The following is a 20,210-nucleotide window of genomic DNA, read 5'->3' as shown; positions in this document are numbered from 1 at the left end:
ACGATTCTCGTCGCTCCTATGCTTATTTGGTTGCCTCTTTGCGATTCTTAGATTTTTATTGATTTTATACAAAAAAAAAACAACAACTTTTGAAATAAATAAAATTTATTTGCACTTATAGCAGACTTTGTATGCGCCTCTCAAAATATGCAGTAGACTCTTAGGGGTGAGAGGAGAGGTTTTTTTTTTTAAGTCGTTAGAGGAGGGGGCGAGCGCGAACGCAGGCCCCCACTACCAGAAATTGTACGGTCGAGTTACCGACGTTAGCGGTAATCGCAGGGGTCAGCCCAGGCGAAGTGCAATGCAAGAGCCTCACCCTGGAAGAAGCCCCATGTTGATCAGGTTTACTTCCCCGTCAGGTAAGTATGCTTTTCCCGTTGTGTGGGCAGCCTCGGACGTGCCCCAATCTTCTCAATTGTGGGTTTTCGATTGCACACCGCATCGTCCCGTTTGTTTGCTTTTTTTTTTTCCTTCTCTATAGTATGGGCCGCGCTCAGCAGTAGTGCAACGCCGAGGCAACCCGCGGTCAGGGCGAGGTAAACCTACGATCCCTTGACCAAATGCCAAAAATCAGATTAATATATGAGCCGGACTATGCCGGCGTACCAGATATTAAACTGATAAGAACAGATACTACACTTGATCTTAGCCATTAGGCCGAGAAGCGATACTTTTTGCAACGAATTTGTCCCGGCTCCCTCCCTCTCAACGAAAAAACTTGTGGACATTTGAATGATCAAGTCGATGGGTAACTTTAAGTTTCAACGATGAAAACATGGCTTTCTTGTACTGCATCAATTTCACTCTAAAACATTTGGGCTTTTTTTCAAAAATAACCCAGCTTCTTTCAAAAATAACAAGCTTCTTTCAAAAATAACCCAATTAACCAAAACATAAAAAACGTTTAAAGGCTTTTAAATTTAACGCTGGGCAGCAGATGTGATCAAAGGCCAAGTTGAACAACTGAAAATCAACTCTGCATATGAGCGTCCGACAGATTTCTCTGTCAAAAAGCATTTTGAGAACCTCTGTATTTAAATGTTTTTTTCAACTGTTGTAATGACAGTACTTTAATTCATCACTAGGGTCGCCAAGAAACAGCAGAGTTTAGGAGGACTTGCTTGTCATTAGCCTCGATCCTTTCCCAAGTAGTAATTCCTCACAAAGTCTAAAAAAACAAGCTTGAAAGTTTAAAAATTGGGATGGTGCAAATTAAGTTAAGAATTTAAACTGTGTAGCAAGAAAATATTTTTCAGATACTTTAGTTATTGCAAGAAATGAACACTTTAAATGTTTACTGACAAAAAGGTAAAACAATTTTAAAAAGTGACCTAAAACATCCACTGACAAAATATCAAATGACAAATGGAAAATGAAAAAATGTATGACACTAAATCGACACAGCATTAGGTTAGCAAAAGTAAAGCATACATACCTTGCACACTGTATCTGCATTTTTCCAATCACAAACTCGCAGAGGGTGGTAAAAGTTAATGAGACCTGGAACAATAAGCAAAGTATTTTTTTTAAATATTACATTTTTTAACATATTACCTAACCTAAATTAAGCCTGCAAATGTATTTGCGTACAAATTAGAAGCTCAGGATTGATGGAGAATAAACTTAAAAATATAATTCCCAAGTCAGTTAAAAAGATGTTTACTTGTTGGCTAAAGGTCGACTTTTTCAAACTACCACTTTTAAAAAATGGTTCTGGTAAACTATCGAAGAAACATGACTTACCTTTTTCTTGAAACTTTAACTGCTTCAATATTATATGCTCTGCTAACCTAACTTAACCCTTAACCTTGCCCCAGGACAACACTCAAAATTCTCTTTCAATAATTTATTTTCAATAATCAGACTTGCTACCTGAGGCTGAGTTAACTTTAGCAGTAACTCTATAAAACATAATGTGAGAAAGCCAAACAAAAGGTTCAGTTCAAAATGTAATGAGTATGTAATTTTTTTAAAATTTTATCGCATATCTTTAATTGAATTAAAGGGATCATTCCAAAGAAGCTATAGATTGTCCAGTGAAAAGCATACCTAATTAAGCATTACTTTATTGGGGTTGTGTCAGTATAACTGTAAATGAAACAAAGCTATGAACAAACTAAAGAAATAGGTAAAAGTCTTAGAAAGATCCTATTTCTGTTTCACTCACCAATAAAATCAAGAAGAATTTCCCACTTCTTATTCATTGAGTGGGATGCTCTAAAGAGTATTGCAACTTGCATTCTGGATAATCCAGGAACTCAGAACAAACTCTGTAACTGCACTCATGAAAGTCTTTTGTAACTACTCCTTCATAAAGCTGATGCTTCTAAAAATGGAAATTTATTTTTGAAAGGATTTTTTCATCAGAAACTATTCTTAAGCATTTGAAGACTTGAAAAAGTAAAGTGGGCACAACAATAGGGGTTAAACTGCTTCAAATTTTAAAACACAAACACCAAAATAAGGTGAAAAGATTGAAAATAAAATAGCACAGTACTTTCTGTTACCTTAAAGCATTCTTGATAAATCGTTAAAAAAACTGTGTGAACTCCTCTAAACTTGTCACTTGTCTTGGTTTTGGCATCAGCTACTGTATGAGAAGATAAAACAGGATTTAATTTGTTTAGTTTCCCTTTTTTTTTTTTTTCTTTTTTTCGAAACAAGCTAAAAGCACCTTTTCTGCTCTTGACGCTACGCCAACACCAAAAATTTCAGTAGGACTGCGCGTAGCCACTGCACCGTTGTTAAACTCAATGATATGCACTTTACCGCAAAATTAACGCACCACTTATAAATTCCGACTTATTTTGAAAAATATTACGTATTTCCCGGATTTATCAAATACAAAGTCGATAATAATGTTTATTGTGACGTCATTTGTAGGCTTTATTCCGTTTTAGTTTCCAAATTGTAGCAGCTTTTCATAAGCAGCACGTTTTGCTGTAACTAAACCTCACTTTTAAAAGAAAAGTATGTATAAAGTTAGTATGAACAGATGTGTTGCTCAATGATAACTGTCATTTGAGCAACACGTCTGTTCTGACTTCTCAACGATACATAAGCAGACATTTTAAAACCTTTTTTGGTACCTCTTGCATCGTTCATGGGAGATGGATTCCTTCTTATGTAGGATAATGCTAGACCACATACGGCGCATGTTGTTACTGAATACTTACAAAGTGCTACTATTCAAGTTTTGGAGTGGCCGGCTTGCAGTCCAGATAGGAACCCAATAGAGCATCTTTGGGGCATAATGGCACGCTGTGTTAGAAGTCAACATCCACCACCTAGACGAGTTGCGACAAAGTCTTATCCGCGTATGTGAAGATATCCTTCAAGAAACGATTACACCTCTAATTGAAAGAAATCCACGGTGCTGTCTGGCTGCAACAACATCAAGATGTGGCAACACTAGATATTGATAAGTCAAAAATGTTACATTTTAAGCTGTATTAGTGTGCATAACAACAATAATCATCTTAGTTTATTTTGTTACTTACCTTAATTTTATTACTTACCATATTTCTAGTTTTAGTTTGTTTTTCTTTTCTTTTCTTTTCTCACCATCCTCAAAGTCGCTTTTATTATTATCATCGAAATAACTGTGTTCATGTGTTCTATTCTTAACACGTTTGTCAAAATATATGACCACAATTAAATAAATCGAAATGTATGTGGTGCGTTAATTTTGCGGTTAAGTGTATATTAACTAGATATTTAACTCGCGCTTTCGCAGTGAAGCATATTTTTTTGCCAAGCAAGTTTTTTTTGCCAGCCAGAATCATAAAAACATCGATTAAAACAAACGAATTATTGTCAGTTTAAATAAAGAGGCTACCGGCTTTAAAAACTTAAAAAACTTGCTTCACTTTTTCTTACGAAATTTATTTGAAGTTTTACATCTAGTTAGTATAAATATCATTGGTTTAGCTAAGAGCATAGTAACGGTTTCTGCTTACTCGCGCAGCCTAGCAAGATGGGTGCACCGCGGACGCTCAGTTGCGAATTCTTTACTTTTTTTTTTTCTATTATTCCCCTTCCCGAAACCCCGAAATGAACGAAACGCGATTGGCAAGTATTTGATGCATACCTTAATACACAGTGACTAAATTGTAGTATGTGTTTTTTCCGTGCCGAAACTCTGGTCGGAAGACAGTGCATCTCTTTAGATATTTTAGAGCTTGTGGGTTATCACTAGTACCCAAGCCTTTTTATGAGTCATTAAAAAAAATTTACAAACAAAACTGTATTCTTCTTCTTTTTTTTTTTTTTCCGATTGTGATCAGATTATGATTTGTACTGACGATATTACATTGTGTCTACTTCCTCGGTCTTATTTTCTTACAAACATTAACAACATTTGTAGTTTCGTAACTATCCCATTGACCCTTTCATGCACCAATTATTTTTCCATAACTAACATAATCCATAAAAAATCATCTACAAAATGACAGCGGTACTATTAACTGTTTTAATTAGACTTTTTCTACACCTTGATACATTTTGATAGCTTTACAGAACGTTGCGCGGCATTTAGGACTTTGTCAGGTCGTAACAATTACACTAATTGAGTTTGAAAGTCACAGTAACCTCACCGGTAACTGTTCCGTGCTTTTTAGGTCGATGTATATTCTAGAAAAGGGGAGTTTGAGAGCAATTTTGAAGAAAAGAAAAAAGGTTTTAAGTTGTTCATAGCCTAGGACGGATGCAGCAGTTTAAGTGTTTTATTTTAGCAGCTAGTTTAGCTATTCTGCACTTGGCATTGTTTGCAAAATTAAATATAGCGATTGCTACAGATATTTTCATTTGAACCTATTTCGTTAATGCGTCTAATGTTTTTAAAAGATGTGTGGCTATAAAAATAGCCGTTTGAGCGGATTTTGATCTACTTACTGCTGGTGTACTTGGTAACAGCCTTGGTGCCTTCGCTCACTGCGTGTTTAGCAAGTTCACCGGGAAGTAAAAGGCGCACGGCGGTTGGAATTTCACGCGAAGAGATCGTAGATTTCTTATTTTGAAGGGCGAGCCGCGAAGCTTCAGAAGCAATTCTTTCGAAAATGTCGTTCACGAAAGAATTCATGATGCTCATTGCTTTAGAAGAAACACCGACATCAGGGTGAACTTGCTTCAGGACGTTGTAAATGTAAATGGCATAAGACTCTCGTCTCTTTCTCTTGCGCTTCTTGTCACCAGTTCCAGCAATTTTACCACCTTTCTTACCGGCGCGCTTCTCGCCTTTTTTCGCCACCTTTGGCGCTTGTTTTCCTCCGGTTTTTGGTGCGTCTGACATTTCGACGGGCCTAACAGTAAAAATTCTTTTCGTTTGTTTTCATTGAATTGCAACTGGATTTAATTTAAGATAAAGCCGCCGAAATCTTAGAGTTAGCTGGTAATGCTGCACGCGATAACAAAAAAGCCAGGATCATTCCTCGTCACTTACAGCTAGCTGTTCGCAACGACGAAGAGTTAAACAAGTTGTTGTCAGGTGTTACAATTGCGAGCGGCGGTGTGTTGCCAAACATTCAAGCTGTGTTGCTTCCCAAAAAGAACGAGAAGGTTCCAAAGCCAGCAGCCCAGTAAACGGCGGTATAAACAACACAAAAGGCTATTTTCATAGCCACACATCTGTTAAAAATTATTGTTAAGGCGTTAGAAACTTTAAATTTTGAATTAAACCCGTAAACTGTTGCCTACGACCATACCACGGTGAATACACCCGTTCTCGTCCGATCACGGAAGTTAAGCATCGTCGGGCCAGGGTAGTACTTGGATGGGTGACCGCCTGGGAACTCCTGGTGCCGTAGGCTTTTGCAACCGTTTACAAAAAAAAAAAAAAAAAAAGTCGCAAAAGGGGACTCCCTTTTCTTTACAAAATCTGCTTTTTTAGTTGACTCTAAGATACACAGAACTCATCCCCTGCAAAAGAATATGCATAAACGCGCCCCTGCCTGGGTGGTGTCGATCGAAAGGGGAGCGACTGGTCGAAAGGTGTGTGAGGGCGCTTCTTCCGTCTCCGCATCTCTGAGGGAAAGAAAATGGCGCTCTTTTTCCTCGCACACAAGCCAGAAAGCTAGTTTTGATGCTGAACAACAAGGGCAACGGTTAAAGGGACTATAGCCACCATAGTCACCGAGAGAAATTTCGGGCCCAGGGGAAGTTTTCTTAAGGGGCCCTCGTTGTGATCAATTACATACCCAGGACCAATAGAAGTGTGCTCTGGTCATTAAAAATTAAAAACGAAAGTGAATGAAATCTTTTAAAAGTCAAAACTATTTAAATCTTTTAAAAAATGGTTTTTAAAAAATCGTTTGTAGATACACGGGGATACCCGGGAATCTTCCCCGTCCTCTCGGCGGCCATGAAAGAAACCCTCGCAAGTCTAAAGTTGCACGATGTCGATGTTCCCTAGTTTTGTCGAAATGACGAAAAGACTGCAAAACTAGCTTTGAAGAGCAAAAGTTTATAAGATTCGTCAATCGTCGTTACGTATCTCTGGCAACGTTGCGTATTGACGTGTCAACTTGCCAAAATGTTTTGGTCGTTGTCGTTTCTTTCTAAGACCAACACGAAGGAATCAGAGCTGTTTTCATGAAAATAATGAACGGTAGTAAAAGAATGCATTTCACCGCACCAGAATCCAATATGCGATATGCATAAATGGTTGACAATTGTTGTTATTGTTGCTGCTGCTGTTGTTGTTACTATTGTTACTGTTAGATCGTTACTGCTAATGCTTATTTTTTTGTGGTCGTTGCTATAGTCAGTATTCCCATTATCGTTAGTTTATCGATGCTATCGTTAATTTTTGTTATTGTCGTTATTGTTATCTTCATCGTTGTCATTATTTTCGTTTTCACTATTGATATCGATTTTCTTGTTGCTACTGTTTGTTATTTTAACTATTATTATCGTCATTGTTTTTTATTACAGCGACTCGTTTTCACTGTTGTGACTGTCACATTTGTTCCGCCGTCGAGTGATTTCCGGATTGTAACCGGTCGATCACGCTTGCTGGTTGTCACGTTGAAACGATTCTCGTCGCTCCTATGCTTATTTGGTTGCCTCTTTGCGATTCTTAGATTTTTATTGATTTTATACAAAAAAAAAACAACAACTTTTGAAATAAATAAAATTTATTTGCACTTATAGCAGACTTTGTATGCGCCTCTCAAAATATGCAGTAGACTCTTAGGGGTGAGAGGAGAGGTTTTTTTTTTTAAGTCGTTAGAGGAGGGGGCGAGCGCGAACGCAGGCCCCCACTACCAGAAATTGTACGGTCGAGTTACCGACGTTAGCGGTAATCGCAGGGGTCAGCCCAGGCGAAGTGCAATGCAAGAGCCTCACCCTGAAGAAGCCCCATGTTGAACAGGTTTACTTCCCCGTCAGGTAAGTATGCTTTTCCCGTTGTGTGGGCAGCCTCGGACGTGCCCCAATCTTCTCAATTGTGGGTTTTCGATTGCACACCGCATCGTCCCGTTTGTTTGCTTTTTTTTTTCCTTCTCTATAGTATGGGCCGCGCTCAGCAGTAGTGCAACGCCGAGGCAACCCGCGGTCAGGGCGAGGTAAACCTACGATCCCTTGACCAAATGCCAAAAATCAGATTAATATATGAGCCGGACTATGCCGGCGTACCAGATATTAAACTGATAAGAACAGATACTACACTTGATCTTAGCCATTAGGCCGAGAAGCGATACTTTTTGCAACGAATTTGTCCCGGCTCCCTCCCTCCCTCCCTCTCAACGAAAAAACTTGTGGACATTTGAATGATCAAGTCGATGGGTAACTTTAAGTTTCAACGATGAAAACATGGCTTTCTTGTACTGCATCAATTTCACTCTAAAACATTTGGGCTTTTTTTCAAAAATAACCCAGCTTCTTTCAAAATAACAAGCTTCTTTCAAAATAACCCAATTAACCAAAACATAAAAAACGTTTAAAGGCTTTTAAATTTAACGCTGGGCAGCAGATGTGATCAAAGGCCAAGTTGAACAACTGAAAATCAACTCTGCATATGAGCGTCCGACAGATTTCTCTGTCAAAAGCATTTTGAGAACCTCTGTATTTAAATGTTTTTTTCAACTGTTGTAATGACAGTACTTTAATTCATCACTAGGGTCGCCAAGAAACAGCAGAGTTTAGGAGGACTTGCTTGTCATTAGCCTCGATCCTTTCCCAAGTAGTAATTCCTCACAAAGTCTAAAAAAACAAGCTTGAAAGTTTAAAAATTGGGATGGTGCAAATTAAGTTAAGAATTTAAACTGTGTAGCAAGAAAATATTTTTCAGATACTTTAGTTATTGCAAGAAATGAACACTTTAAATGTTTACTGACAAAAAGGTAAAACAATTTTAAAAAGTGACCTAAAACATCCACTGACAAAATATCAAATGACAAATGGAAAATGAAAAAATGTATGACACTAAATCGACACAGCATTAGGTTAGCAAAAGTAAAGCATACATACCTTGCACACTGTATCTGCATTTTTCCAATCACAAACTCGCAGAGGGTGGTAAAAGTTAATGAGACCTGGAACAATAAGCAAAGTATTTTTTTTAAATATTACATTTTTTAACATATTACCTAACCTAAATTAAGCCTGCAAATGTATTTGCGTACAAATTAGAAGCTCAGGATTGATGGAGAATAAACTTAAAAATATAATTCCCAAGTCAGTTAAAAAGATGTTTACTTGTTGGCTAAAGGTCGACTTTTTCAAACTACCACTTTTAAAAAATGGTTCTGGTAAACTATCGAAGAAACATGACTTACCTTTTTCTTGAAACTTTAACTGCTTCAATATTATATGCTCTGCTAACCTAACTTAACCCTTAACCTTGCCCCAGGGACAACACTCAAAATTCTCTTTCAATAATTTATTTTCAATAATCAGACTTGCTACCTGAGGCTGAGTTAACTTTAGCAGTAACTCTATAAAACATAATGTGAGAAAGCCAAACAAAAGGTTCAGTTCAAAATGTAATGAGTATGTAATTTTTTAAAATTTTATCGCATATCTTTAATTGAATAAAGGGATCATTCCAAAGAAGCTATAGATTGTCCAGTGAAAAGCATACCTAATTAAGCATTACTTTATTGGGGTTGTGTCAGTATAACTGTAAATGAAACAAAGCTATGACAAACTAAAGAAATAGGTAAAAGTCTTAGAAAGATCCTATTTCTGTTTCACTCACCAATAAAATCAAGAAGATTTCCACTTCTTATTCATTGAGTTGGATGCTCTAAAGAGTATTGCAACTTGCATTCTGGATAATCCAGGAACTCAGAACAAACTCTGTAACTGCACTCATGAAAGTCTTTTGTAACTACTCCTTCATAAAGCTGATGCTTCTAAAATGGAAATTTATTTTTGAAAGGATTTTTTCATCAGAAACTATCTTAAGCATTTGAAGACTTGAAAAAGTAAAGTGGGCACAACAATAGGGGTTAAACTGCTTCAAATTTTAAAACACAAACACCAAAATAAGGTGAAAAGATTGAAAATAAAATAGCACAGTACTTTCTGTTACCTTAAAGCATTCTTGATAAATCGTTAAAAAAACTGTGTGAACTCCTCTAAACTTGTCACTTGTCTTGGTTTTGGCATCAGCTACTGTATGAGAAGATAAAACAGGATTTAATTTGTTTAGTTTCCCTTTTTTTTTTTTTTCTTTTTTTCGAAACAAGCTAAAAGCACCTTTTCTGCTCTTGACGCTACGCCAACACCAAAAATTTCAGTAGGACTGCGCGTAGCCACTGCACCGTTGTTAAACTCAATGATATGCACTTTACCGCAAAATTAACGCACCACTTATAAATTCCGACTTATTTTGAAAAATATTACGTATTTCCCGGATTTATCAAATACAAAGTCGATAATAATGTTTATTGTGACGTCATTTGTAGGCTTTATTTCGTTTTAGTTTCCAAATTGTAGCAGCTTTTCATAAGCAGCACGTTTTGCTGTAACTAAACCTCACTTTTAAAAGAAAAGTATGTATAAAGTTAGTATGAACAGATGTGTTGCTCAATGATAACTGTCATTTGAGCAACACGTCTGTTCTGACTTCTCAACGATACATAAGCAGACATTTTAAAACCTTTTTTGGTACCTCTTGCATCGTTCATGGGAGATGGATTCCTTCTTATGTAGGATAATGCTAGACCACATACGGCGCATGTTGTTACTGAATACTTACAAAGTGCTACTATTCAAGTTTTGGAGTGGCCGGCTTGCAGTCCAGATAGGAACCCAATAGAGCATCTTTGGGGCATAATGGCACGCTGTGTTAGAAGTCAACATCCACCACCTAGACGAGTTGCGACAAAGTCTTATCCGCGTATGTGAAGATATCCTTCAAGAAACGATTACACCTCTAATTGAAAGAAATCCACGGTGCTGTCTGGCTGCAACAACATCAAGATGTGGCAACACTAGATATTGATAAGTCAAAAATGTTACATTTTAAGCTGTATTAGTGTGCATAACAACAATAATCATCTTAGTTTATTTTGTTACTTACCTTAATTTTTATTACTTACCATATTTCTAGTTTTAGTTTGTTTTTCTTTTCTTTTCTTTTCTCACCATCCTCAAAGTCGCTTTTATTATTATCATCGAAATAACTGTGTTCATGTGTTCTATCTTAACACGTTTGTCAAAATATATGACCACAATTAAATAAATCGAAATGTATGTGGTGCGTTAATTTTGCGGTTAAGTGTATATTAACTAGATATTTAACTCGCGCTTTCGCAGTGAAGCATATTTTTTTGCCAAGCAAGTTTTTTTTTGCCAGCCAGAATCATAAAAACATCGATTAAAACAAACGAATTATTGTCAGTTTAAATAAAGAGGCTACCGGCTTTAAAAACTTAAAAAACTTGCTTCACTTTTTTCTTACGAAATTTATTTGAAGTTTTACATCTAGTTAGTATAAATATCATTGGTTTAGCTAAGAGCATAGTAACGGTTTCTGCTTACTCGCGCAGCCTAGCAAGATGGGTGCACCGCGGACGCTCAGTTGCGAATTCTTTACTTTTTTTTCTATTATTCCCCTTCCCCGAAACCCCGAAATGAACGAAACGCGATTGGCAAGTATTTGATGCATACCTTAATACACAGTGACTAAATTGTAGTATGTGTTTTTTCCGTGCCGAAACTCTGGTCGGAAGACAGTGCATCTCTTTAGATATTTTAGAGCTTGTGGGTTATCACTAGTACCCAAGCCTTTTTTATGAGTCATTAAAAAAAATTTACAAACAAAACTGTATTCTTCTTCTTTTTTTTTTTTTTCCGATTGTGATCAGATTATGATTTGTACTGACGATATTACATTGTGTCTACTTCCTCGGTCTTATTTCTTACAAACATTAACAACATTTGTAGTTTCGTAACTATCCCATTGACCCTTTCATGCACCAATTATTTTTCCATAACTAACATAATCCATAAAAAATCATCTACAAAATGACAGCGGTACTATTAACTGTTTTAATTAGACTTTTTCTACACCTTGATACATTTTGATAGCTTTACAGAACGTTGCGCGGCATTTAGGACTTTGTCAGGTCGTAACAATTACACTAATTGAGTTTGAAAGTCACAGTAACCTCACCGGTAACTGTTCCGTGCTTTTTAGGTCGATGTATATTCTAGAAAAGGGAGTTTGAGAGCAATTTTGAAGAAAAGAAAAAAAGGTTTTAAGTTGTTCATAGCCTAGGACGGATGCAGCAGTTTAAGTGTTTTATTTTAGCAGCTAGTTTAGCTATTCTGCACTTGGCATTGTTTGCAAAATTAAATATAGCGATTGCTACAGATATTTTCATTTGAACCTATTTCGTTAATGCGTCTAATGTTTTTAAAAGATGTGTGGCTATAAAAATAGCCGTTTGAGCGGATTTTGATCTACTTACTGCTGGTGTACTTGGTAACAGCCTTGGTGCCTTCGCTCACTGCGTGTTTAGCAAGTTCACCGGGAAGTAAAAGGCGCACGGCGGTTTGAATTTCACGCGAAGAGATCGTAGATTTCTTATTTTGAAGGGCGAGCCGCGAAGCTTCAGAAGCAATTCTTTCGAAAATGTCGTTCACGAAAGAATTCATGATGCTCATTGCTTTAGAAGAAACACCGACATCAGGGTGAACTTGCTTCAGGACGTTGTAAATGTAAATGGCATAAGACTCTCGTCTCTTTCTCTTGCGCTTCTTGTCACCAGTTCCAGCAATTTTACCACCTTTCTTACCGGCGCGCTTCTCGCCTTTTTTCGCCACCTTTGGCGCTTGTTTTCCTCCGGTTTTTGGTGCGTCTGACATTTCGACGGGCCTAACAGTAAAAATTCTTTTCGTTTGTTTTCATTGAATTGCAACTGGATTTAATTTAAGATAAAGCCGCCGAAATCTTAGAGTTAGCTGGTAATGCTGCACGCGATAACAAAAAAGCCAGGATCATTCCTCGTCACTTACAGCTAGCTGTTCGCAACGACGAAGAGTTAAACAAGTTGTTGTCAGGTGTTACAATTGCGAGCGGCGGTGTGTTGCCAAACATTCAAGCTGTGTTGCTTCCCAAAAAGAACGAGAAGGTTCCAAAGCCAGCAGCCCAGTAAACGGCGGTATAAACAACACAAAAGGCTATTTTCATAGCCACACATCTGTTAAAAATTATTGTTAAGGCGTTAGAAACTTTAAATTTGAATTAAACCCGTAAACTGTTGCCTACGACCAGCCTACGACCATACCACGGTGAATACACCCGTTCTCGTCCGATCACGGAAGTTAAGCATCGTCGGGCCAGGGTAGTACTTGGATGGGTGACCGCCTGGGAACTCCTGGTGCCGTAGGCTTTTGCAACCGTTTACAAAAAAAAAAAAAAAAAAAGTCGCAAAAGGGGACTCCCTTTTCTTTACAAATCTGCTTTTTTAGTTGACTCTAAGATACACAGAACTCATCCCCTGCAAAAGAATATGCATAAACGCGCCCCTGCCTGGGTGGTGTCGATCGAAAGGGGAGCGACTGGTCGAAAGGTGTGTGAGGGCGCTTCTTCCGTCTCCGCATCTCTGAGGGAAAGAAAATGGCGCTCTTTTTCCTCGCACACAAGCCAGAAAGCTAGTTTTGATGCTGAACAACAAGGGCAACGGTTAAAGGGACTATAGCCACCATAGTCACCGAGAGAAATTTCGGGCCCAGGGGAAGTTTTCTTAAGGGGCCCTCGTTGTGATCAATTACATACCCAGGACCAATAGAAGTGTGCTCTGGTCATTAAAAATTAAAAACGAAAGTGAATGAAATCTTTTAAAAGTCAAAACTATTTAAATCTTTTAAAAAATGGTTTTTAAAAAATCGTTTGTAGATACACGGGGATACCCGGAATCTTCCCCGTCCTCTCGGCGGCCATGAAAGAAACCCTCGCAAGTCTAAAGTTGCACGATGTCGATGTTCCCTAGTTTTGTCGAAATGACGAAAAGACTGCAAAACTAGCTTTGAAGAGCAAAAGTTTATAAGATTCGTCAATCGTCGTTACGTATCTCTGGCAACGTTGCGTATTGACGTGTCAACTTGCCAAAATGTTTTGGTCGTTGTCGTTTCTTTCTAAGACCAACACGAAGGAATCAGAGCTGTTTTCATGAAAATAATGAACGGTAGTAAAAGAATGCATTTCACCGCACCAGAATCCAATATGCGATATGCATAAATGGTTGACAATTGTTGTTATTGTTGCTGCTGCTGTTGTTGTTACTATTGTTACTGTTAGATCGTTACTGCTAATGCTTATTTTTTTGTGGTCGTTGCTATAGTCAGTATTCCCATTATCGTTAGTTTATCGATGCTATCGTTAATTTTTGTTATTGTCGTTATTGTTATCTTCATCGTTGTCATTATTTTCGTTTTCACTATTGATATCGATTTTCTTGTTGCTACTGTTTGTTATTTTAACTATTATTATCGTCATTGTTTTTTATTACAGCGACTCGTTTTCACTGTTGTGACTGTCACATTTGTTCCGCCGTCGAGTGATTTCCGGGATTGTAACCGGTCGATCACGCTTGCTGGTTGTCACGTTGAAACGATTCTCGTCGCTCCTATGCTTATTTGGTTGCCTCTTTGCGATTCTTAGATTTTTATTGATTTTATACAAAAAAAAAACAACAACTTTTGAAATAAATAAAATTTATTTGCACTTATAGCAGACTTTGTATGCGCCTCTCAAAATATGCAGTAGACTCTTAGGGGTGAGAGGAGAGGTTTTTTTTTTAAGTCGTTAGAGGAGGGGGCGAGCGCGAACGCAGGCCCCCACTACCAGAAATTGTACGGTCGAGTTACCGACGTTAGCGGTAATCGCAGGGGTCAGCCCAGGCGAAGTGCAATGCAAGAGCCTCACCCTGGAAGAAGCCCCATGTTGATCAGGTTTACTTCCCGTCAGGTAAGTATGCTTTTCCCGTTGTGTGGGCAGCCTCGGACGTGCCCCAATCTTCTCAATTGTGGGTTTTCGATTGCACACCGCATCGTCCCGTTTGTTTGCTTTTTTTTTTTCCTTCTCTATAGTATGGGCCGCGCTCAGCAGTAGTGCAACGCCGAGGCAACCCGCGGTCAGGGCGAGGTAAACCTACGATCCCTTGACCAAATGCCAAAAATCAGATTAATATATGAGCCGGACTATGCCGGCGTACCAGATATTAAACTGATAAGAACAGATACTACACTTGATCTTAGCCATTAGGCCGAGAAGCGATACTTTTTGCAACGAATTTGTCCCGGCTCCCTCCCTCTCAACGAAAAAACTTGTGGACATTTGAATGATCAAGTCGATGGGTAACTTTAAGTTTCAACGATGAAAACATGGCTTTCTTGTACTGCATCAATTTCACTCTAAAACATTTGGGCTTTTTTTCAAAAATAACCCAGCTTCTTTCAAAAATAACAAGCTTCTTTCAAAAATAACCCAATTAACCAAAACATAAAAAACGTTTAAAGGCTTTTAAATTTAACGCTGGGCAGCAGATGTGATCAAAGGCCAAGTTGAACAACTGAAATCAACTCTGCATATGAGCGTCCGACAGATTTCTCTGTCAAAAAGCATTTTGAGAACCTCTGTATTTAAATGTTTTTTTCAACTGTTGTAATGACAGTACTTTAATTCATCACTAGGGTCGCCAAGAAACAGCAGAGTTTAGGAGGACTTGCTTGTCATTAGCCTCGATCCTTTCCCAAGTAGTAATTCCTCACAAAGTCTAAAAAAACAAGCTTGAAAGTTTAAAAATTGGGATGGTGCAAATTAAGTTAAGAATTTAAACTGTGTAGCAAGAAAATATTTTTCAGATACTTTAGTTATTGCAAGAAATGAACACTTTAAATGTTTACTGACAAAAAGGTAAAACAATTTTAAAAAGTGACCTAAAACATCCACTGACAAAATATCAAATGACAAATGGAAAATGAAAAAATGTATGACACTAAATCGACACAGCATTAGGTTAGCAAAAGTAAAGCATACATACCTTGCACACTGTATCTGCATTTTTCCAATCACAAACTCGCAGAGGGTGGTAAAAGTTAATGAGACCTGGAACAATAAGCAAAGTATTTTTTTTAAATATTACATTTTTTAACATATTACCTAACCTAAATTAAGCCTGCAAATGTATTTGCGTACAAATTAGAAGCTCAGGATTGATGGAGAATAAACTTAAAAATATAATTCCCAAGTCAGTTAAAAAGATGTTTACTTGTTGGCTAAAGGTCGACTTTTTCAAACTACCACTTTTAAAAAATGGTTCTGGTAAACTATCGAAGAAACATGACTTACCTTTTTTCTTGAAACTTTAACTGCTTCAATATTATATGCTCTGCTAACCTAACTTAACCCTTAACCTTGCCCCAGGACAACACTCAAAATTCTCTTTCAATAATTTATTTTCAATAATCAGACTTGCTACCTGAGGCTGAGTTAACTTTAGCAGTAACTCTATAAAACATAATGTGAGAAAGCCAAACAAAAGGTTCAGTTCAAAATGTAATGAGTATGTAATTTTTTTAAAATTTTATCGCATATCTTTAATTGAATTAAAGGGATCATTCCAAAGAAGCTATAGATTGTCCAGTGAAAAGCATACCTAATTAAGCATTACTTTATTGGGGTTGTGTCAGTATAACTGTAAATGAAACAAAGCTATGAACAAACTAAAGAAATAGGTAAAAGTCTTAGAAAGATCCTATTTCTGTTTCACTCACCAATAAAATCAAGAAGAATTTCCCACTTCTTATTCATTGAGTGGGATGCTCTAAAGAGTATTGCAACTTGCATTCTGGATAATCCAGGAACTCAGAACAAACTCTGTAACTGCACTCATGAAAGTCTTTTGTAACTACTCCTTCATAAAGCTGATGCTTCTAAAAATGGAAATTTATTTTTGAAAGGATTTTTTCATCAGAAACTATTCTTAAGCATTTGAAGACTTGAAAAAGTAAAGTGGGCACAACAATAGGGGTTAAACTGCTTCAAATTTTAAAACACAAACACCAAAATAAGGTGAAAAGATTGAAAATAAAATAGCACAGTACTTCTGTTACCTTAAAGCATTCTTGATAAATCGTTAAAAAAACTGTGTGAACTCCTCTAAACTTGTCACTTGTCTTGGTTTTGGCATCAGCTACTGTATGAGAAGATAAAACAGGATTTAATTTGTTTAGTTTCCCTTTTTTTTTTTTTTCTTTTTTTCGAAACAAGCTAAAGCACCTTTTCTGCTCTTGACGCTACGCCAACACCAAAAATTTCAGTAGGACTGCGCGTAGCCACTGCACCGTTGTTAAACTCAATGATATGCACTTTACCGCAAAATTAACGCACCACTTATAAATTCCGACTTATTTTGAAAAATATTACGTATTTCCCGGATTTATCAAATACAAAGTCGATAATAATGTTTATTGTGACGTCATTTGTAGGCTTTATTCCGTTTTAGTTTCCAAATTGTAGCAGCTTTTCATAAGCAGCACGTTTTGCTGTAACTAAACCTCACTTTTAAAAGAAAAGTATGTATAAAGTTAGTATGAACAGATGTGTTGCTCAATGATAACTGTCATTTGAGCAACACGTCTGTTCTGACTTCTCAACGATACATAAGCAGACATTTTAAAACCTTTTTTGGTACCTCTTGCATCGTTCATGGGAGATGGATTCCTTCTTATGTAGGATAATGCTAGACCACATACGGCGCATGTTGTTACTGAATACTTACAAAGTGCTACTATTCAAGTTTTGGAGTGGCCGGCTTGCAGTCCAGATAGGAACCCAATAGAGCATCTTTGGGGCATAATGGCACGCTGTGTTAGAAGTCAACATCCACCACCTAGACGAGTTGCGACAAAGTCTTATCCGCGTATGTGAAGATATCCTTCAAGAAACGATTACACCTCTAATTGAAAGAAATCCACGGTGCTGTCTGGCTGCAACAACATCAAGATGTGGCAACACTAGATATTGATAAGTCAAAAATGTTACATTTTAAGCTGTATTAGTGTGCATAACAACAATAATCATCTTAGTTTATTTTGTTACTTACCTTAATTTTATTACTTACCATATTTCTAGTTTTAGTTTGTTTTTCTTTTCTTTTCTTTTCTCACCATCCTCAAAGTCGCTTTTATTATTATCATCGAAATAACTGTGTTCATGTGTTCTATTCTTAACACGTTTGTCAAAATATATGACCACAATTAAATAAATCGAAATGTATGTGGTGCGTTAATTTTGCGGTTAAGTGTATATTAACTAGATATTTAACTCGCGCTTTCGCAGTGAAGCATATTTTTTTGCCAAGCAAGTTTTTTTTTGCCAGCCAGAATCATAAAAACATCGATTAAAACAAACGAATTATTGTCAGTTTAAATAAAGAGGCTACCGGCTTTAAAAACTTAAAAAACTTGCTTCACTTTTTCTTACGAAATTTATTTGAAGTTTTACATCTAGTTAGTATAAATATCATTGGTTTAGCTAAGAGCATAGTAACGGTTTCTGCTTACTCGCGCAGCCTAGCAAGATGGGTGCACCGCGGACGCTCAGTTGCGAATTCTTTACTTTTTTTTTTCTATTATTCCCCTTCCCGAAACCCCGAAATGAACGAAACGCGATTGGCAAGTATTTGATGCATACCTTAATACACAGTGACTAAATTGTAGTATGTGTTTTTTCCGTGCCGAAACTCTGGTCGGAAGACAGTGCATCTCTTTAGATATTTTAGAGCTTGTGGGTTATCACTAGTACCCAAGCCTTTTTATGAGTCATTAAAAAAAATTTACAAACAAAACTGTATTCTTCTTCTTTTTTTTTTTTTCCGATTGTGATCAGATTATGATTTGTACTGACGATATTACATTGTGTCTACTTCCTCGGTCTTATTTTCTTACAAACATTAACAACATTTGTAGTTTCGTAACTATCCCATTGACCCTTTCATGCACCAATTATTTTTCCATAACTAACATAATCCATAAAAAATCATCTACAAAATGACAGCGGTACTATTAACTGTTTTAATTAGACTTTTTCTACACCTTGATACATTTTGATAGCTTTACAGAACGTTGCGCGGCATTTAGGACTTTGTCAGGTCGTAACAATTACACTAATTGAGTTTGAAAGTCACAGTAACCTCACCGGTAACTGTTCCGTGCTTTTTAGGTCGATGTATATTCTAGAAAAGGGGAGTTTGAGAGCAATTTTGAAGAAAAGAAAAAAGGTTTTAAGTTGTTCATAGCCTAGGACGGATGCAGCAGTTTAAGTGTTTTATTTTAGCAGCTAGTTTAGCTATTCTGCACTTGGCATTGTTTGCAAAATTAAATATAGCGATTGCTACAGATATTTTCATTTGAACCTATTTCGTTAATGCGTCTAATGTTTTTAAAAGATGTGTGGCTATAAAAATAGCCGTTTGAGCGGATTTTGATCTACTTACTGCTGGTGTACTTGGTAACAGCCTTGGTGCCTTCGCTCACTGCGTGTTTAGCAAGTTCACCGGGAAGTAAAAGGCGCACGGCGGTTTGAATTTCACGCGAAGAGATCGTAGATTTCTTATTTTGAAGGGCGAGCCGCGAAGCTTCAGAAGCAATTCTTTCGAAAATGTCGTTCACGAAAGAATTCATGATGCTCATTGCTTTAGAAGAAACACCGACATCAGGGTGAACTTGCTTCAGGACGTTGTAAATGTAAATGGCATAAGACTCTCGTCTCTTTCTCTTGCGCTTCTTGTCACCAGTTCCAGCAATTTTACCACCTTTCTTACCGGCGCGCTTCTCGCCTTTTTTCGCCACCTTTGGCGCTTGTTTTCCTCCGGTTTTTGGTGCGTCTGACATTTCGACGGGCCTAACAGTAAAAATTCTTTTCGTTTGTTTTCATTGAATTGCAACTGGATTTAATTTAAGATAAAGCCGCCGAAATCTTAGAGTTAGCTGGTAATGCTGCACGCGATAACAAAAAGCCAGGATCATTCCTCGTCACTTACAGCTAGCTGTTCGCAACGACGAAGAGTTAAACAAGTTGTTGTCAGGTGTTACAATTGCGAGCGGCGGTGTGTTGCCAAACATTCAAGCTGTGTTGCTTCCCAAAAAGAACGAGAAGGTTCCAAAGCCAGCAGCCCAGTAAACGGCGGTATAAACAACACAAAAGGCTATTTTCATAGCCACACATCTGTTAAAAATTATTGTTAAGGCGTTAGAAACTTTAAATTTTGAATTAAACCCGTAAACTGTTGCCTACGACCATACCACGGTGAATACACCCGTTCTCGTCCGATCACGGAAGTTAAGCATCGTCGGGCCAGGGTAGTACTTGGATGGGTGACCGCCTGGGAACTCCTGGTGCCGTAGGCTTTTGCAACCGTTTACAAAAAAAAAAAAAAAAAAAGTCGCAAAAGGGGACTCCCTTTTCTTTACAAAATCTGCTTTTTTAGTTGACTCTAAGATACACAGAACTCATCCCCTGCAAAAGAATATGCATAAACGCGCCCCTGCCTGGGTGGTGTCGATCGAAAGGGGAGCGACTGGTCGAAAGGTGTGTGAGGGCGCTTCTTCCGTCTCCGCATCTCTGAGGGAAAGAAAATGGCGCTCTTTTTCCTCGCACACAAGCCAGAAAGCTAGTTTTGATGCTGAACAACAAGGGCAACGGTTAAAGGGACTATAGCCACCATAGTCACCGAGAGAAATTTCGGGCCCAGGGG

General features: G+C 37.6%; 2 long non-coding RNA genes, 9 other non-coding genes and 2 pseudogenes across 11 annotated transcripts; 3 read left to right on the top strand and 10 right to left on the bottom strand.

The window, feature by feature from the left end:
* Positions 1 to 87: 87 nt before the first annotated feature.
* On the bottom strand, positions 88 to 2,764 carry LOC149879925 (uncharacterized). Its single transcript, XR_016446099.1, has 5 exons — positions 2,675 to 2,764; positions 2,508 to 2,590; positions 2,168 to 2,326; positions 1,436 to 1,500; positions 88 to 1,168 (listed from the first exon to the last, which is right to left on the bottom strand). It is a non-coding gene; the product is annotated as an uncharacterized LOC149879925 (long non-coding RNA).
* On the bottom strand, positions 204 to 367 carry LOC149879927 (U1 spliceosomal RNA). Its single transcript, XR_016446526.1, has one exon. It is a non-coding gene; the product is annotated as a U1 spliceosomal RNA (small nuclear RNA).
* On the bottom strand, positions 478 to 669 carry LOC149879926 (U2 spliceosomal RNA). The gene has a single exon (XR_016446692.1). It is a non-coding gene; the product is annotated as a U2 spliceosomal RNA (small nuclear RNA).
* A 2,924-nt stretch (positions 2,765 to 5,688) lies between the features above and the next one.
* On the top strand, positions 5,689 to 5,807 carry LOC149879924 (5S ribosomal RNA). Its single transcript, XR_016446627.1, has one exon. It is a non-coding gene; the product is annotated as a 5S ribosomal RNA (ribosomal RNA).
* A 1,424-nt stretch (positions 5,808 to 7,231) lies between these two features.
* LOC149879923 (U1 spliceosomal RNA) lies at positions 7,232 to 7,394 on the bottom strand. The gene has a single exon (XR_016446535.1). It is a non-coding gene; the product is annotated as a U1 spliceosomal RNA (small nuclear RNA).
* A 109-nt stretch (positions 7,395 to 7,503) lies between these two features.
* On the bottom strand, positions 7,504 to 7,695 carry LOC149879922 (U2 spliceosomal RNA). Its single transcript, XR_016446691.1, has one exon. It is a non-coding gene; the product is annotated as a U2 spliceosomal RNA (small nuclear RNA).
* Positions 7,696 to 11,910: 4,215 nt separating this feature from the next.
* Positions 11,911 to 12,315, bottom strand: LOC149879921 (late histone H2B.L4 pseudogene; annotated as a pseudogene).
* A 408-nt stretch (positions 12,316 to 12,723) lies between these two features.
* Positions 12,724 to 12,842, top strand: LOC149879920 (5S ribosomal RNA). Its single transcript, XR_016446626.1, has one exon. It is a non-coding gene; the product is annotated as a 5S ribosomal RNA (ribosomal RNA).
* A 1,422-nt stretch (positions 12,843 to 14,264) lies between these two features.
* LOC149879919 (U1 spliceosomal RNA) lies at positions 14,265 to 14,427 on the bottom strand. Its single transcript, XR_016446533.1, has one exon. It is a non-coding gene; the product is annotated as a U1 spliceosomal RNA (small nuclear RNA).
* A 110-nt stretch (positions 14,428 to 14,537) lies between these two features.
* Positions 14,538 to 14,729, bottom strand: LOC149879918 (U2 spliceosomal RNA). The gene has a single exon (XR_016446690.1). It is a non-coding gene; the product is annotated as a U2 spliceosomal RNA (small nuclear RNA).
* Positions 14,730 to 15,041: 312 nt separating this feature from the next.
* Positions 15,042 to 16,708, bottom strand: LOC149879917 (uncharacterized). The gene is made up of 4 exons (XR_016446342.1): positions 16,567 to 16,708; positions 16,228 to 16,386; positions 15,495 to 15,559; positions 15,042 to 15,227 (listed from the first exon to the last, which is right to left on the bottom strand). It is a non-coding gene; the product is annotated as an uncharacterized LOC149879917 (long non-coding RNA).
* A 2,234-nt stretch (positions 16,709 to 18,942) lies between these two features.
* On the bottom strand, positions 18,943 to 19,347 carry LOC149879916 (late histone H2B.L4 pseudogene; annotated as a pseudogene).
* Positions 19,348 to 19,744: 397 nt separating this feature from the next.
* LOC149879915 (5S ribosomal RNA) lies at positions 19,745 to 19,863 on the top strand. The gene has a single exon (XR_016446625.1). It is a non-coding gene; the product is annotated as a 5S ribosomal RNA (ribosomal RNA).
* Positions 19,864 to 20,210: the final 347 nt, after the last annotated feature.

The sequence above is a fragment of the Hydra viridissima genome, unplaced genomic scaffold (genome assembly GCF_058129835.1).
Source record: "Hydra viridissima isolate aposymbiotic clone 2 unplaced genomic scaffold, HvirCarnegie_v1 scaffold_13, whole genome shotgun sequence".
NCBI classification, from domain to species: Eukaryota; Metazoa; Cnidaria; class Hydrozoa; order Anthoathecata; family Hydridae; genus Hydra; species Hydra viridissima.
The sequence above is the reverse complement of the archived record's forward strand: the minus strand, read 5'-3'. Positions and strand labels throughout refer to the sequence as shown.